Source organism: Oncorhynchus clarkii, unplaced genomic scaffold (assembly GCF_045791955.1).
Source record: "Oncorhynchus clarkii lewisi isolate Uvic-CL-2024 unplaced genomic scaffold, UVic_Ocla_1.0 unplaced_contig_8549_pilon_pilon, whole genome shotgun sequence".
In the NCBI taxonomy this organism is placed as follows: Eukaryota; Metazoa; Chordata; class Actinopteri; order Salmoniformes; family Salmonidae; genus Oncorhynchus; species Oncorhynchus clarkii.
The window spans coordinates 626,494-646,528 of NW_027261136.1; positions in this window are offsets into that span (position 1 = coordinate 626,494).

Consider the following 20,035-nt stretch of genomic DNA (forward strand, 5'->3'; position numbering starts at 1 on the left):
AGTTCGGCGTGAGACGACCGTTATACCCGATAATGTGTTTCTGCGCATGAGTTTAGCAAAGCAACGTTGCCATGATATGTGCGTCTGTGTCTAGTTAGTATAAATGTATGTGCATATTAAGCTATATTACACTTTTGAGGCGGCAGGTAACCTAGTGGTTAGAGCGTTGGGACAGTAACAGGAGCTGACAAGGTAAACATCTGTTGTTCTGCCCTGAACAAGGCCGTTAACCCACTGTTCCCCTGAACAAGGCAGTTAACCCACTGTTCCCCTGAACAAGGCAGTTAACCCCACTGTTCCCCTGAACAAGGCAGTTAACCCACTGTTCCCCTGAACAAGGCAGTTAACCCACTGTTCCCCTGAACAAGGCAGTTAACCCACTGTTCCCCTGAACAAGGCAGTTAACCCACTGTTCCCCTGAACAAGGCAGTTAACCCACTGTTCCCCTGAACAAGGCAGTTAACCCACTGTTCCCTGGTAGACCATCATTGTAATAAATATTTTTTTCTTAATTAACTGACTTGCTTAGTTAAGTAAAGGTTACTTACTATTTATATATACTTTAGTATGTACTTTAGTATATATAAACAAAAGTATGTGGACACCCCTTCAAATATGTAGACTTGGCTATTTCAGCCACACCTGTTGCTGACAGGTGTATACAATCGAGCACACTGCCATGCAATCTCCATAGACAAACATTAGCAGTAGAATGGCCTTAATGAAAATCTCAGTGACTTTCAACGTGACACAGTCATAGGATGCCACCTTTCCACAAAGTCAGTTCATCACATTTCTGCCCTGCTAGAGATTCCCCAGTCAACTCTAAATGCTGTTATTGTGAAGTTGAAACATCTAGGAGAAACAACGTCTCAGGCGTAAAGTGGTAGGCCACACAAGCTCTACATAATGGGGCTGCTGAGGGCTGAAGCACGTCTGTCCTCGGTTGTAACACTCACTATTGAGTTCCAAACTCGGTAGTGAGCCTCAGACCAGGCACATCAAGCTGAAGGACGAGCACAGTCAGAATCTATTTCAAATGGCTCCTTTTGAGCATCTGTAAATACTAAATAAATACCTATTCTGCATTTGAAATAATACCACTTCCGATCGAGAAATCAAACGTGTCCGTGGCAAAATATCATGTGTACTGTAATTAAAAAATCTAATCAAATCAAATTGTATTTGTCACATGCACCAAATACAACAGGTTTAGACCTTACAGGGAAAGCCTTACTTACAAGCCCTTAACCAACAGGTATAAACCTTACAGGGAAAGCCTTACTTACAAGCCCTTAACCAACAGGTGTAAACCTTACAGGGAAAGCCTTACTTACAAGCCCTTAACCAACAGCTTTACAGGGAAAGCCTAACTTACAAGCCCTTAACCAACAGGTGTAAACCTTACAGGGAAAGCCTTACTTACAAGCCCTTAACCAACAGGTATAAACCTTACAGGGAAAGCCTTACTTACAAGCCCTTAACCAACAGGTGTAAACCTTACAGGGAAAGCCTTACTTACAAGCCCTTAACCAACAGCTTTACAGGGAAAGCCTAACTTACAAGCCCTTAACCAACAGGTGTAGTAGACCTTACAGGGAAAGCCCTACTTACAAGCCCTTAACCAACAGGTGTAGTAGACCTTACAGGGAAAGCCTTACTTACAAGCCCTTAACCAACAGCTTTACAGGGAAAGCCTTACTTACAGGCCCTTAACCAACAGGTGTAGTAGACCTTACAGGGAAAGCCCTACTTACAAGATGACAGAAACAGATGAGTAAAAAATAGAAAATAAAAGTAACACATTATTAAACAGCAGCAGTAAAATAACAATGTAGAGGCTATATACAGGGGGTACCGGTACAGAGTCAATGGGGAGGCTATATACAGGGGGTACAGGTACAGAGTCAATGGGGAGGCTATATACAGGGGGTACCGGTACAGAGTCAATGGGGAGGCTATATACAGGGGGTACCGGTACAGAGTCAATGTGGAGGCTATTTACAGGGGGTACCAGTACAGAGTCAATGTGGAGGCTATATACAGGGGGTACCGGTACAGAGTCAATGGGGAGGCTATATACAGGGGGTACCGGTACAGAGTCAATGTGGAGGCTATATACAGGGGGTACCGGTACAGAGTCAATGTGGAGGCTATATACAGGGTATTACGGTACAGAGTCAATGGGGAGGCTATATACAGGGGGTACCGGTACAGAGTCAATGGGGAGGCTATATACAGGGGGTACCGGTACAGAGTCAATGTGGAGGCTATATACAGGGGGTACCGGTACAGAGTCAATGTGGAGGCTATATACAGGGGGTACCGGTACAGAGTCAATGGGGAGGCTATATATAGGGGGTACCGGTACAGAGTCAATGGGGAGGCTATATACAGGGGGTACCGGTACAGAGTCAATGTGGAGGCTATATACAGGGTATTACGGTACAGAGTCAATGGGGAGGCTATATACAGGGGGTACCGGTACAGAGTCAATGGGGAGGCTATATACAGGGGGTACCGGTACAGAGTCAATGTGGAGGCTATATACAGGGGGTACAGGTACAGAGTCAATGTGGAGGCTATATACAGGGGGTACCGGTACAGAGTCAATGGGGAGGCTATATACAGGGGGTACCGGTACAGAGTCAATGTGGAGGCTATATACAGGGGGTACCGGTACAGAGTCAATGTGGAGGCTATATACAGGGGGTACCGGTACAGAGTCAATGTGGAGGCTATATACAGGGGGTACCGGTACAGAGTCAATGGGGAGGCTATATACAGGGGGTACCGGTACAGAGTCAATGTGGAGGCTATATACAGGGGGTACCGGTACAGAGTCAATGTGGAGGCTATATACAGGGGGTACCGGTACAGAGTCAATGGGGCGGCTATATACAGGAGGGTACCGGTACAGAGTCAATGTGGAGGCTATATACAGGTGGTACCGGTACAGAGTCAATGTGGAGGCTATATACAGGTGGTACCGGTACAGAGTCAATGGGGAGGCTATATACAGGGGGTCCCGGTACAGAGTCAATGTGGAGGCTATATACAGGGGGTACCGGTACAGAGTCAATGTGGAGGCTATATACAGGGGGTACAGGTACAGAGTCAATGGGGAGGCTATATACAGGGGGTACCGGTACAGAGTCAATGGGGAGGCTATATACAGGGGGTACCGGTACAGAGTCAATGTGGAGGCTATATACAGGGTATTACGGTACAGAGTCAATGTGGAGGCTATATACAGGGTATTACGGTACAGAGTCAATGTGGAGGCTATATACAGGGTATTACGGTACAGAGTCAATGTGGAGGCTATATACAGGGTATTACGGTACAGAGTCAATGTGGAGGCTATATACAGGGTATTACGGTACAGAGTCAATGGGGAGGCTATATACAGGGGGTACCAGTACAGAGTGAATGTGGAGGCTATATACAGGGGGTACTGGTACAGAGTCAATGTGGAGGCTATATACAGGGGGTACTGGTACAGAGTCAATGTGGAGGCTATATACAGGGGGTACCGGTACAGAGTCAATGTGGAGGCTATATACAGGGGGTACCGGTACAGAGTCAATGTGGAGGCTATATACAGGGTATTACGGTACAGAGTCAATGTGGAGGCTATATACAGGGTATTACGGTACAGAGTCAATGTGGAGGCTATATACAGGGTATTACGGTACAGAGTCAATGTGGAGGCTATATACAGGGTATTACGGTACAGAGTCAATGTGGAGGCTATATACAGGGGGTACTGGTACAGAGTCAATGTGGAGGCTATATACAGGGGGTACCAGTACAGAGTCAATGTGGAGGCTATATACAGGGGGTACCGGTACAGAGTCAATGTGGAGGCTATATACAGGGGGTACCGGTACAGAGTCAATGTGGAGGCTATATACAGGTGGTACCGGTACAGAGTCAATGTGGAGGCTATATACAGGTGGTACCGGTACAGAGTCAATGTGGAGGCTATATACAGGGGGTACCGGTACAGAGTCAATGTGGAGGCTATATACAGGTGGTACCGGTACAGAGTCAATGTGGAGGCTATATACAGGGGGTACCAGTACAGAGTGAATGTGGAGGCTATATACAGGGGGTACCGGTACAGAGTCAATGTGGAGGCTATATACAGGGTGTTACGGTACAGAGTCAATGTGGAGGCTATATACAGGGGGTACCGGTACAGAGTCAATGTGGAGGCTATATACAGGGTGTTACGGTACAGAGTCAATGGGGAGGCTATATACAGTGTGTACCGATACAGAGTCAATGGGGAGGCTATATACAGGGGGTACCAGTACAGAGTGAATGTGGAGGCTATATACAGGGGGTACCGGTACAGAGTCAATGGGGAGGCTATATACAGGGTGTTACGGTACAGAGTCAGTGTGGAGGCTATATACAGGAGGTACTGGTACAGAGTCAATGTGGAGGCTATATACAGGGGGTACCGGTACAGAGTGAATGTGGAGGCTATATACAGGGAGTACCGGTACAGAGTCAATGTGGAGGCTATATACAGGGGGTACCGGTACAGAGTCAATGTGGAGGCTATATACAGGGGGTACCGGTACAGAGTCAATGTGGAGGCTATATATAGGGGGTACCGGTACAGAGTCAATGTGGAGGCTATATACAGGAGGTACTGGTACAGAGTCAATGTGGAGGCTATATACAGGGGGTACCGGTACAGAGAGAATGTGGAGGCTATATACAGGGGGTACCGGTACAGAGTGAATGTGGAGGCTATATACAGGGGGTACCGGTACAGAGTCAATGTGGAGGCTATATACAGGGGGTACCAGTACAGAGTCAATGTGGAGGCTATATACAGGGGGTACCGGTACAGAGTCAATGTGGAGGCTATATACAGGGTATTACGGTACAGAGTCAATGTGGAGGCTATATACAGGGTATTACGGTACAGAGTCAATGTGGAGGCTATATACAGGGTATTACGGTACAGAGTCAATGTGGAGGCTATATACAGGGTATTACGGTACAGAGTCAATGTGGAGGCTATATACAGGGGGTACTGGTACAGAGTCAATGTGGAGGCTATATACAGGGGGTACCAGTACAGAGTCAATGTGGAGGCTATATACAGGGGGTACCGGTACAGAGTCAATGTGGAGGCTATATACAGGGGGTACCGGTACAGAGTCAATGTGGAGGCTATATACAGGTGGTACCGGTACAGAGTCAATGTGGAGGCTATATACAGGTGGTACCGGTACAGAGTCAATGTGGAGACTATATACAGGGGGTACCGGTACAGAGTCAATGTGGAGGCTATATACAGGTGGTACCGGTACAGAGTCAATGTGGAGGCTATATACAGGTGGTACCGGTACAGAGTCAATGTGGAGGCTATATACAGGGGGTACCGGTACAGAGTCAATGTGGAGGCTATATACAGGTGGTACCGTTACAGAGTCAATGTGGAGGCTATATACAGGGGGTACTGGTACAGAGTCAATGTGGAGGCTATATACCGGTACAGAGTCAATGTGGAGGCTATATACAGGTGGTACCGGTACAGAGTAAATATGGAAGCTATATACGACTCCAGCGTGTTGAAGTCATTTCCGGTCACAACTTGCAGACTTGTTTTCGAGTTGCTGTGCGTTTTGTTGCCAACCTATTTTGCTACCTGACAACTTTACGGTTTTTACTTTTTAATTACCGTTCATATATATATATATTTTTTTCCTCAACTTTTTCACTCCGGACGCTTTATCTGGACACGATTCGTCAGGACCTCCAACAGCCGAAGCTAAGTAGTAACATTAACATGATGCCTTCTAATTGCAGTCGCTGTACTCGCCTTATGGCGAGGATAGCTGTGCTACAAGCCCAGCTTCAGACGCAATCGTTAGGCAAGGGTAATTTCAGTGTAGGAAAGGATGAAACAGCGTCTGTGCCACCAGTAAGTACAGATAGTAGTATAAATCCCCTCGCACAGTCCCTGCAGCCGGACAACTTTCTCATGTAGGAACGCTCAACCGGTGTCACTCATTCAGCCGACAGAAACTTTCAACCGGTTTTCCCCATTAAGCAGCGGGTCGGAGTCAGAGGCCGAGTCTTCTCTGGTCTCTACTCCTCTCGTTACGGGGTTTGAGACGCCGAAGCTTCCCACCATTAGCTCTGACAAATTGAAAACTCTAGTCATTGGCGACTCCATTACCCGCAGTATTAGACTTAAAACGAACCATCCAGCGATCATACACTGTTTACCAGGGGGCAGGGCTACCGACGTTAAGGCTAATCTGAAGATGGTGCTGGCTAAAGCTAAAACTGGCGAGTGTAGAGAGAATAGAGATATTGTTATCCATGTCGGCACCAACGATGTTAGGATGAAACAGTCAGAGATCACCAAGCGCAACATAGCTTCTGCGTGTAAATCAGCTAGAAAGATGTGTCGGCATCGAGTAATTGTCTCTGGCCCCCTCCCAGTTAGGGGGAGTGATGAGCTCTACAGCAGAGTCTCACAACTCAATCGCTAGTTGAAAACTGTTTTCTGCCCCTCCCAAAAGATAGAATTTGTAGATAATTGGCCCTCTTTCTGGGACTCACCCACAAACAGGACCAAGCCTGACCTGCTGAGGAGTGACGGACTCCATCCTAGCTGGAGGGGTGCTCTCATCTTATCTACCAACAAAGACAGGGCTCTAACTCCTCTAGCTCCACAATGAAATAGGTTGCAGGCCAGGCAGCACGCTGTTAGCCAGCCTGCCAGCATAGTGGAGTCTGCCACTAGCACAGTCAGTGTAGTCAGCTCAGCTATCACCATTGAGACCGTGTCTGTGCCTCGACCTAGGTTGGGCAAAACTAAACATGGCGGTGTTCGCCTTAGCAATCTCACTAGGATAAAGACCATTCCTGTCAGTATTGAAAGAGATCATGATACCTCTGATATCTGATATCTCTGATATCTCATGATATCTCAAAATAGGGCTACTTAATGTTAGATCCCTTACTTCAAAGGCAATTATAGTCAATGAACTAATCACTGATCATAATCTTGATGTGATTGGCCTGACTGAAACATGGCTTAAGCCTGATGAATTTACTGTGTTAAATGAGGCCTCACCTCCTGGCTACACTAGTGACCACATCCCCCGTGCATCCCGCAAAGGCGGAGGTGTTACTAACATTTACGATAGCAAATTTCAATTTAAAAAAAAATAAATTACGTTTTCGTCTTTTGAGCTTCTAGTCATGAAATCTATGCAGCCTACTCAATCACTTTTTATAGCTACTGTTTACAGGCCTCCTGGGCCATATACAGCGTTCCTCACTGAGTTCCCTGAATTCCTATCGGACCTTGTAGTCATAGCAAATAATTTTCTAATCTTTGGTGACTTTAATATTCAAATGGAAAAGTCCACAGACTCAATCCAAATGGCTTTCGGAGCCATCATCGACTCAGTGGGTTTTGTCCAACATGTCTCTGGACCCACTCACTGTCGCAGTCATACGCTGGACCTAGTTTTGTCCCATGGAATAAATGTTGTGGATCTTAATGTTTTTCCTCATAATCCTGGACTATCGGACCACTATTTTATTACGTTTGCAATTGCAACAAATAATCTGCTCAGACCCCAACCAAGGAACATCAAAAGTCGTGCTATAAATTCACAGACAACACAAAGATTCCTTGATGTCCTTCCAGATTCCCTCTGTCTACCCAAGGACGCCAGAGGACAAAAATCAGTTAACCACCTAACTGAGGAACTCAATTTAACCTTGCGCAATACCCTAGATGCAGTTGCACCCCTAAAAACTAAAAACATTTCTCATAAGAAACTAGCTCCCTGGTACACAGAAAATACCTGAGCTCTGAAGCAAGCTTCCAGAAAATTGGAACGGAAATGGCGCCACACCAAACTGGAGGTCTTCCGACTAGCTTGGAAAGACAGTACTGTGCAGTACCGAAGAGCCCTTACTGTTGCTCGATCATCCTATTTTTCTTACTTAATTGAGGAAAATAAGAACAATCCGAAATTCCTTTTTGATACTGTCGCAAAGCCAACTAAAAAGCAGCATTCCCCAAGAGAGGATGACTTTCACTTTAGCAGTGATAAATTCATGAACTTTAAAGAAAGGATTATGATTATTAGAAAGCAAATTACGGACACCTCTTTAAATCTGCGTATTCCTTCAAAGCTCAGTTGTCCCGAGTCTGCACAACTCTCCCAGGACCTAGGATCAAGAGAGACGCTCAAGTGTTTTAGTACTATATCTCTTGACACAATGATGAAAATAATCATGGCCTCTAAACCTTCAAGCTGCGTACTGGACCCTATTCCAACCAAACTACTGAAAGAGCTGCTTCCTGTGCTTGGCCTTCCTATGTTGAACATAATAAACGGCTCTCTATCCACCGGATGTGTACCAAACTCACTAAAAGTGGCAGTAATAAAGCCTCACTTGAAAAAGCCAAACCTTGACCCAGAAAATATAAAAAACTATCGGCCTATATCGAATCTTCCATTCCTCTCAAACATTTTTTAAAAGGTTGTTGCGCAGCAACTTACTGCCTTCCTGAAGACAAACAATGTATAAGAAATGCTTCAGTCTGGTTTTAGACCCCATCATAGCACTGAGACGGCACTTGTGAAGGTGGTAAATGACATTTTAATGGCATCGGACCGAGGCTCTGCATCTGTCCTCGTGCTCCTAGACCTCGATCGCCACATTCTTTTGGAGAGATTGGAAACCCAAATTGGTCTACACGGACAAGTTATGGCCTGGTTTAGATCTTATCTGTCGGAAAGATATCAGTTTGTCTCTGTGAATGGTTTGTCCTCTGACAAATCAACTGTAAATTTCGGTGTTCCTCAAGGTTCCGTTTTAGGACCACTATTGTTTTCACTATATATTTTACCTCTTGGGGATGTTATTCGAAAACATAATGTTAACTTTCACTGCTATGCGGATGACACACAGCTGTACATTTCAATGAAACATGGTGAAGCCCGAAAATTGCCCTTGCTAGAAGCATGTGTTTCAGACATAAGGAAGTGGATGGCTGCAAACTTTCTACTTTTAAACTCGGACAAAACAGAGATGCTTGTTCTAGGTCCCAAGAAACAAAGAGATCTTCTGTTGAATCTGACAATTAATCTTAATGGTTGTACAGTCGTCTCAAATAAAACTGTGAAGGACCTCGGCGTTACTCTGGACCCTGATCTCTCTTTTGAAGAACATATCAAGATCATTTCAAGAACAACTTTTTTCCATCTACGTAACATTGCAAAAATCAGAAACTTTCTGTCCAAAAATGATGCAGAAAAATTAATCCATGCTTTTGTGACTTCTAGGTTAGACTACTGCAATGCTCTACTTTCCGGCTACATGGATAAAGCACTAAATAAACTGCAGTTGGTGCTAAATACGGCTGCTAGAATCCTTGGCTTCCTACATGGGCTTCCTACCTATCTCTCTGATTTGGTCCTGCCGTACATACCTACACGTATGCTACGGTCACAAGACGCAGGCCTCCTAATTGTCCCTAGAATTTCTATGCAAACAGCTGGAGGCAGGGCTTTCTCCTATAGAGCTCCATTTTTATGGAACGGTCTGCCTACCCATGTCAGAGACGCAAACTCGGTCTCAACCTTTAAGTCTTTACTGAAGACTTATCTCTTCAGTGGGTCATATGATTGAGTGTAGTCTGGCCCAGGAGTGTGAAGGTGAACGGAAAGGCTCTGGAGCTTTCTCTGCCTCTAACGCTATTACAGGGGCTGAGTCACTGGCTTACTGGGGCTCTCTCATGCCGTCCCTGGAAGGGGTGCATCACCTGAGTGGGTTGATTCACTGATGTGGTCATCCTGTCTGGGTTGGCGCCCCTACTTGGGTTGTGCCATGGCAGAGATCTTTGTGGGCTATACTCAGCCTTGTCTCAGGATGGTAAGTTGGTGGTTGAAGATATCCCTCTAGTGGTGTGGGGGCTGTGCTTTGGCAAAGTGGGTGGGGTTATATCCTTCCTGTTTGGCCCTGTCCGGGGGTGTCCTCGGATGGGGCCACAGTGTCTCCTGACCCCTCCTGTCTCAGCCTCCAGTATTTATGCTGCAGTAGTTTATGTGTCGGGGGGCTAGGTTCAGTTTGTTATATCTGGAGTACTTCTCCTGTCCTATTCGGTGTCCTGTGTGAATCTAAGTGTGCGTTCTCTAATTCTCTCCTTCTCTCTTTCTTTCTCTCTCTCGGAGGACCTGAGCCCTAGGACCATGCCCCAGGACTACCTGACATGATGACTCCTTGCTGTCCACAGTCCATCTGACCATGCTGCTGCTCCAGTTTCAACTGTTCTGCCTTATTATTATTTGACCATGCTGGTCATTTATGAACATTTGAACATCTTGGCCATGTTCTGTTATAATCTCCACCCGGCACAGCCAGAAGAGGACTGGCCACCCCACATAGCCTGGTTCCTCTTTAGGTTTCTTCCTAAGTTTTGGCCTTTCTAGGGAGTTTTTCCTAGCCACCGTGCTTCTACACCTGCATTGCTTGCTGTTTGGGGTTTTAGGCTGGGTTTCTGTACAGTACTTTGAGATATCAGCTGATGTACGAAGGACTATATAAATACATTTGATTTGATTTGATTTGAGAATGTAGTAACTAGGAGGATGAGGATTGTCTGCTGCTCGGAAGGGGAATGAGAGAAGGAAAGAAGATTGTGGTTCCGAGGGGGGTCAATTTCCAAATCTGTTGTTCTAGGAGGGGTAAGGTTAGGGGTGGGGTTAGGGTTAGCGATGGGGTTAAGGGTGGGGTTATGGTTAGGGTTAGAGTTAGGATTAGGGTTAGTGGTGGGGTTAGGGTTAGAGGTGGGGTTAGGGGTGGGGTTAAGGTTAGGGTTAGAGTTAGGCTTAGTGGTGGCGTTAGGGTTAGCGGTGGGGTTAGGGGTGGGGTTAAGGTTAGGGTTAGAGTTAGGCTTAGTGGTGGGGTTAGGGTTAGTGGTGGGGTTACGGTTAGTGGTGGGGTTAGGGTTAGAGGTGGTGTTAGGGGTGGGGTTAAGGTTAGGGTTAGGGTTAGTGGTGGGGTTAGGGTTAGCGGTGGGGTTAGGGGTGGGGTTAGGGTTAGCGGTGGGGTTAGGGGTGGGGTTATGGATATGGTTAGGGTTAGGGTTATGGTTAAGGTTAGGGTTAGGGGTTAGGGTTAGGGTTAGGGGTTAAGGTTAGGGGTTAGGGTTAGGTTTAGGGTTAAGGTTAGGGTTAAGATTAGGGTTGTGGTCAGGGTTGAAATCAGGGGAAGGGGAGGATTTGGAAATGTCTCCGGAACCTCTATAATGGAGGTTGGGGTCCAAAAGAGTGATTGACAGACTTGTGTTATGTGAGTGTGTATGTTGAATGGGAGAGAGGGCCCCCAAGGTGCTGTTTTTTATGGTTCCGAGATATCGTTTAGAGTGACCTCTCTGTCTGAGTGCATGAAATTATGTTTGAATTGCTTTTCCCAGGTCCTGTTTGCAGGAGGAAATCCTATGAAATCGTATAATTTGTGATTTAACGATGCCTCTAAATGTATGTTTGGGGTGATGTTAAGGGAATTTTTATCAATAATGACTAATTATGTATACATTTCAATCAGGACTGACTAATCAGAATACTATTATGTTACTGTATAGATGTATGAATTTTCTTTTAACCTTAGTACTGAATAAATTGTGTGTAAATATAATCAAGAATTAGAACAATGACTGTCTGTTCCTTGGTAGAAATGGCTGAACTTCTAGCCAGACTGGCTAGAATGCTTATCTACACAGGCAGACCTTGGCTCGGATCATAAATTATCTAAGTCTTGAGAACCATACAGCCATTGTACTGGAGCGGAGATGAGACGGGGTAGTACGAAAACTAATGACGTCATTTTCAGTTTATAATCTGTGGTAAACTGTATCATGTTCAGTACTCTCGAGAATAAACGCTGCTGATAGATTTTGAGACGCCTCCAGCATGACAATGCCACCAGCCATAGTGCTCGTTCTGTGCGTGATTTCCTGCAGGACAGAAACGTCAGTGTTCTGCCATGGCCAGCGAAGAGCCCGGATCTCAATGCAAATAATAGTCTTACAAATTTTTAGGAATTGACAGAGTGTTTAATTTTCATTGGGTATTAAAACATATAGGAATTTAATTCCTGTAACAATTGGTCCTTCGAGCCGGATCTAAAATACCCGTCTCTGCCATCTGAAGGTCATACGTCGAAAATCGTGCACAAGCAGGTCTGGTCCCGTTATTTAAGACCTGGCCTCTGAATTGAGGGTAAAGACCAGGCCGGTGTACACCCCAGACCGACAGGGACGTTGACTAGATCCAACGAACAGTGCTTTTCCCAGTCGGCGGCAAGGTCAGTAGCTTATATTCTCGATTCTGGGGGGAATGATTTAAGTTCTTTGATTTGATGTTCTACATTTTTTATAATTGATCAATAATGGGAGCTTTACTATTCCCACAGAGTTTTGTATGACCAACATACACTGGGTTTTGTATAACCGATATACACTGGGCAGGTTAAAAAAAAACCTGTGGTAATGTGCACTACCGTAAATAAAATAAACTTAATCATGAGAGGCATGTTCGCCCGAGATTAAGAATTGATATTAAATAGGTGCTGGGGGATAGGACGGTGATCTTGTACAAATATGATATTAACTAAGCGTGGGGAGACAGGAAGGGAATTCTATGCGGACAAGATAACTTGAATGGTCAATTGAATTGTGGGAGTATTGACCATCGTTCTGATTCAACAAATAGTTCCGAAATAAAGTCCCAATGAGGAGGAGAGGGAAACCAAAATCTAGAGGAATGGGATAAAAGCCAAATCTATAGACAAGAGGTTCCAAGCAAGAGGGAAGCCTAAAATAGTGGCGTGAGATTAACGATATTATTGTCTTTAAAAGTCCTCTGACACAACTGGAAAATAAGATGTTAACTAGGGATTTACGACCCCTGGGCTTGTAGTTGTATAGGTAACACCTAATATCCGATTCAACAGTCAAAGCTATTGACAACGTTTCCACAAAGGAGAAAACGAAGGAGAGAATACACACCATAAAAAAAACTAGCTTGATAGATCCGGGTGCCTTGGAGGCCAGAGGGGTTATTAATCAATGATTAAACAAATAAATAGGGTTAGTGGAGAAAAGACAGATAAACAACGGGCAGAGGGGCTAAATACAGCTAGGATATGGTTAGCCGCGGCGAGGAAGGGAGCTGAGAACAAAGGAAAAGGAAGGGAGGCGTCCAAAATCTGACCCAGACAAAGACCCTGAATAGAAGCTGATACTACTAAAATAGTCAGGAACGGTTTAAATTAGGACTATTTCCTGGGAATTCTCGGTGCCGGAGTTTGCGACTACAGACAATAATAATAATATAATTATTGGGGGGGAAACTCAATCATTTCAATAGCGGGACACTAAGGATTGTATCTCAGCTTTGAAACCGATAGACTAAAATTGATTTTTAGATTGTAATTCATCTATTTGTATGTTTTGCCTGAAAAAATATGGTCGCCAGTGTTTGTATAAGATATGAACTGAACGTTTAATATTTTGTTTAGGTTGAATTGAAAGAAGAATTCATTCAAAATAATGGCGAGACAATTTCGATGTTATACGCTATTTTGCCCAAAATGATCTGCTGGAATAATGTATTGAGATGGGAGTCATATTTAAATAAATGTATCATAGAAGAGAAAGTCACCTAAACCTGATTAATTTTAGGGAATAACGAAGAGATACAATACAGTTTTGTGCCACCAGGATGATATATTGTTTTATGAATCGACTGACATACGATACATTTAAGACAGAACATGGTACGTTTAAATGTTAGGGTATAGAAAGTTGAGAAGTTTGGTTGGTTTTACTTTGTCGATAGAACTCAATCTGAATAGGGAATATATATTTTACAGAGGCAGGCTGATTTGAAGGTAAAACTGTGTCATTTTACGTTGACTACACAATAACATTCCTCAAATAATGACAGAGAAAATGGGTTGTGGCATTGAGAGGGACAATGCATTATAGCTTTGAGTTACTTTTCAAAAGTGGCTAAAAGTTCCAAATAGATTTTTTAAAAAGGAGCTAAATATCATAAGGATAGTCTGAAAAGATGCTACAGCAACAGAATTGCTAGTCATTCCATTGGGCTATATTTGGCTATAATATAGGTAGCTGAATATCATAAGGATAGTCTGAAAAGATGCTACAGTTAGCAACAGAATTGGTAGGCGTTCCGTTGGGCTATATTTGGCTATAATATAGGTAGCTGAATATCATAAGGATAGTCTGAAAATATGCTACAGCAACAGAATGCTAGGCGTTCCATTGGGCTATATTTGGCTATAATATAGGTAGGTGAATATCATAAGGATAGACTGAAAAGATGCTACAGTTACAGTGCCTTGCGAAAGTATTCGGCCCCCTTGAACTTTGCGACCTTTTGCCACATTTCAGGCTTCAAACATAAAGATATAAAACTGTATTTTTTTGTGAAGAATCAACAACAAGTGGGACACAATCATGAAGTGGAACGACATTTATTGGATATTTCAAACTTTTTTAACAAATCAAAAACAGAAAAATTGGGCGTGCAAAATTATTCTCTTTCATTATATCACACATGCAGGGTACTCAATTAAAGCTACACTCGTTGTGAATCCAGCCAACATGTCAGAAAATGCTTTTCGACGAAATTACCTTTGACGAGCTTCTTTGTTGGCACTCCAATATGTCCCATAAACATCACAATTGGTTATTTTTTTCGATTAAATCCGTCCATGTATACCCAAAATGTCCATTTATAAAGCCCGTCTGATCCAGAAAAAAACAGCTTTCCAAAACGCAACGTCATTATAAAATGTTTAAAAGTTGCCTATAAACTTTGCCAAAATACTTCAAACTACTTTTGTAATCCAACTTTAGGTATTTGTAAACGTTAATAATCGACCAAATTGATGACGGGGCGATCTGTATCAATAGCAGCAAGTCAACAAGTCATGGACGATTTTGTCTCTTTCATAACTATCCACAATGTAACCTCTGACAGGTAGTGCCTATTCTTCATTTCACTAAGGATTAACTTCAACCCAATTCCCAAGACTGGCGACATCGTGTGGAAGTTGTAGGAACTGTAAGCTGGGCGCTATCTAATTTCCCTTGACATAGACAATACAGGAAACTGGCGGAGAGATGTTTTTTTTTTCTGAACAGTTTTTCCTTGGGGTTTTGCCTGCTACACAAGTTCTGTTATAGTCACAGACATGATTTAACCAGTTTTATAAACCTCTGAGTGTTTTCTAGCCACACATACTAATCATATGCATATGCTATGTTCCTGGCATGAGTAGCAGGACGTTGAAATGTTGCACGCTTTTTATCAAAAAGTTGAAAAAAGGCACCCTAACCTCTAAGAGGTTTTAATGGATGGGTGGTGACTGTTGAGAAGGATAATGAATTCAGTGAATAGTTGGATATCATGAGGCCAGGCTCCTATAATGTCGTCTAGAAGTCTGTAATAGAATGTAGGTTGATGTGGGCACTTGGCCAATGCCTCTCTCTCCCATTCAGCCATGTAAATGTTTGCATATGCCGGGGCAAATTTCTTGCCCATAGCTGTTCCCTCCACCTGTAAGTAGTGCTTATCATTGAATATAAAGTCATTGTGTGTGAGGCTGATTTCTAATAATTGTAGTATTTCATTGTCTGATCTATTGCTATCTGGGTGTGCATGGAAAATATTTCTGACCGTCTGTACTCCTGTTGCTGTATTCATGTTAGTGTATAAGCTATTAATGTCTATAGTGAATATATATGTTTGGGAGGGAACAACTATGGGCTTGATCTTCTCAAGAAAGTGCTAAGTGTCTCTGAGGTAGCTGGGGTGTCTAGTGGAGAGAGGGTTGATATAATGATCTATATAGTGGGCTATGTTGTATGATTCGCAATTACAGTCTGATACGATTGGCCTGCCAGGAGGAACTTCATAGGGAATAGTCCAGGTTTCTGGTTCTTTATGAATGTTGCAAAGCAGGTAAAACAGTCTAGGTGGTGGAGTGTCTGGTCCAAATAGAAAGTCTGGTTGTTTTTTCGTGATGTGCCATTTATCATAAAGTGTTTGTATGATTCTACGTAATTTAGTCTGGGTCTGTGCTTGTAGGCTGTTTCCTATTGGTACATAATACTTGGTGTTGGATAACTGTCTATTTGCCTCGTATGTGTATTGATGTTTATCTAGGATCACTGTTTTAGATCCCTTATCTGCCAGTTTCAAAATTATGTGAAGGTTGTTTATGAGTTATTTTATGGCTTGTCTTTCGATGCGGGTGATACTGTCCTCTCTATCTGCCTGGGTGTGATAGTTGTGAAGGGTGTCTTGGTTGGTTCTGATTAGGTTCTTTACCCTCCTATCTATCTGGGACAGTTTGGGTTCCCAGATTGAAGGAAGGGTGAATGGTAAATGGTTGTCATTCGTCTGATAGTCAAAGTAGTCTAGAAGTTTAAGTCGTCTATGATATTTATGTGTGTCCCTATGAAGTTCTTCCCAATCAAATTTACCAGGGCGGGGAATGAAAGACAACCCCCTCTCCAAAAGTTGGGTCTGTGCTGTTGTGAGTTGAAAAGACGGATAAATTCATGATGTTTGATGGGAGGGTGTCAACTACCACCTCTGCTGGGTAATCTAAGAAAGCAACTGGGGGAGGAAAGGGTGGAGAGAGTACAGGGGGTTGGGGGGAAAAGAAGGGTGTGGTGTGGCCTAGGTGTGTCCAAATTTTGGGTAGAGCCTATTCTAAATTTAGCTGCTCACACCAATTCTTAAAAATGAGGTCTGTTGTGGTTGTTGTCCAGTGTATCAGGTCTGTTGTTGTGTGGAATTCATCATGGGGTATCTCCAAGAGAAATGGGCCATGTGTGGTGATGAAATCCAGTAATGACTGAGGTTTCGTTTTCGATCTGGTGAAAGGAGGTGTGAGTGGTTAATAATGGGGATGTAAATAATTGCATTAGGGAAAGTGACTCTTGCTTCCTTGTGCATTGATGCAATCTGTTTGATTGATGTTGTGTATGGGTCATTATCCATATTGTTTATGCCCACCGAGAGAACCACTATGCTGGTGTCTAAATGAACCTCTGTTTTCTCCAGAACCTTTGTGAAATGGTCAAATGTTGCTCCAGAGTAACTGTCCACTTGTATGTTTGGGTTATGAAATGGAGGGATTCTATTAACATTTGAGTCTCCCAAGACTAGTATTGGTTTATATCCCTTAAAATTCCAATCCGCCACCTTGCCTTTTGGTCTGTCTTTATGGTACGATGGTTTCTGAAGGGTTGCTGGGGTTGGGGGTTGATGCTGGGGCTGAGGCTGGGGTTGGGGTTGATGCTGGGGTTGAGGCTGGGGTTGGGGTTGATGCTGGGGCTGAGGCTGGGGTTGGGGGTTGATGCTGGGGCTGAGGCTGGGGTTGGGGGTTGATGCTGGGGCTGAGGCTGGGGTTGGGGGTTGATGCTGGGGCTGAAGCTGGGGTTGGGGGTTGATGCTGGGGCTGAGGCTGGGGTTGGGGGTTGGAATTCAAACTGGGGTGAGTATGTTGAGGCGCCAGTTATACAGGGGTCTCGGACTGGCAGTGACATGGTGTCTTTTTGGGAGGGCTCAGATTGGTTGTTTTTGGGTTGTTGCCCATTGTTTTGTCCATTAATCATAATTTGCCCCTGGAACTGCCCAGTCCTAGTCTCCCCCCCTGATGTGGCGCCTCCTGTTGGTGAGAGCAATAGAGGTGAAATCCTTTCCAAGATTTTAACTGAAACATTGCTGTGTTTAGGAGTTTTAACCAGGGGATAGGGGAGTGTTGCTATAACATTGAGGGTTTCTGGCTGCAGGCCCTATGGTGGAACTCAACTGGGGCCTGGATTAAATTAGAGGTGTTAGTGGTTATCAATTCAAGGTTGGAGCCTATGGTGGGCGATGGGGGACCAATGATACTTTGAATACTGTTCTCCTGGGTGGTCCCTGGGTTGTTTAATCTCTGTGGGTCATGAGGAGAAGTGGAGGTCGGGGTTCTCATAATCTCCTTTCCTTTTACTTTGGAAGAAAGGGAGAGAGTGGGGGCCATGTTGTTCTTAGAATGAGATGGGGAGGGAGTGGGGGCCATGTTGTTCTTAGAATGAGATGGGGAGGGAGTGGGGGCCATGTTGTTCTTATAATGAGATGGGGAGGGAGTGGGTGCCATGTTGTTCTTAGAATGAGATGGGGAGGGAGTGGGGGGCCATGTTGTTCTTAGAATGAGATGGGGAGAGAGTGGGGGCCATGTTGTTCTTAGAATGAGATGGGGAGGGAGTGGGGGCCATGTTGTTCTTAGAATGAGATGGGGAGGGAGTGGGGGCCATGTTGTTCTTAGAATGAGATGGGGAGTTGTTTGGGGCAATATTGCTGACATCTATCTGTGTCTGCGAAGGTGCAACAGGGGAAGAGGGTGTTGAGGTACGGATCCCTATCTCAGTAGAAGATTGTGTCTGAGGAAGAGGATGATACTGATTATTTAGCTTCTGGTTTAAAGAGCACTGTGCTGGGGAAGGGCGTGGCCCCAATGGTGATGATCGTTTTTGAGAAGCCTGATGCTTAACTAGAGGAGAGAACTTGGGAAAAGGAGGGAAGTCCTCCAACGAGGATGAGAAAGAAACTGGTGCTGAAGTGGTGGGCAGAGAAATCAACTGTCGTGTGGCCTGGATTTGAGCTGAGGCTGTATGCCAGGGGTTCTGTTGTTGTTCCAGTGGACCGGGAGCCAATGTGGTTACTGGCTGGGGGGAGGCTGAGGGGAAGACGAGACGATGTGCTGCTCAGTGGGGGTTCTTACCGCCTTGTTGTTGAGAGAGAGAGAGAGAGAGAAAGAGAAAGAGAAAGAGAGAGAGAGAGAAAGAGAGAGAGAGAGAGAGAGAGAGAGAGAGAGAGAGAGAGAGAGAGAGAGAGAGAGAGAGAGAGAGAGAGAGAGAGAGAGAGAGAGCAAGCGATTTGTAAGGATTCTGTATGGAGGAATGATCACTCCCAATGTGTTCTCCAACTCATAAAACCTTTTAGAAAAAGGCTCTGTGCTGTTTTCCACACAAGGTGAGGTGTTGAAAGGGGTGTCAATTTTGACCCCGAACCTTTAGAGAGAAAAAGTATTACTTGTTAAACAATCTCTTTCTCTGAACCATATTGTATTAGTAGAAAATCATTTAATTTCACCATTTTGTTTGAGCATACAATATAGCTCAGTCTTAGAATTATTTATTTTATACAGTCAGTTTTACAAATCTTTATCAGGGTGTCAATAATGTGGGACCCCATTGTATCCTTCACAGTTAGAGATATGTTGAACCTGGATCATCATAATGATTCTACATGTTATAATATGAACCTGGATCATCATAATGATTCTACATGTTATAATATGAACCTGGATCATCATAATGATTCTACATGTTATAGTATGAACCTGGATCATCATAATGATTCTACATGTTATAGTATGAACCTGGATCATCATAATGATTCTACATGTTATAATATGAACCTGGATACTCATAATGATTCTAAATGTTATAGTATGAACCTGGATCATCATAATGATTCTACATGTTATAATATACCATGGCCTTTACTGGCCAAAGGTTAAACTGCTGTTATGTTTATGATTTACTATGGTGTTGTGTCACTAGACTTTGACCAGATATTATTACATCCAGAGATCAACTGAACCTAGAACATAGATACAGAGACACTTGTCATCAGGAAGGTTCTCTCTCAGCACAACGGAAAATATCTCAGTGACTTGACATGTTCTGGTTGTGAATTCAGGCTACAAGGTAAGACTCTTCCCAGGGATTATTGTAAAGTGTGTAGAGACATTAAATGTCTGGTGTTATTTTAGTATAGTGAATGACAGTAAAACACTCAGATCTAACAGTCCATTTCACCTGGGACAGCTACGTGACAGTTCAATCATACAATATGGCGCTAACTGGGTGTAGTCAAGT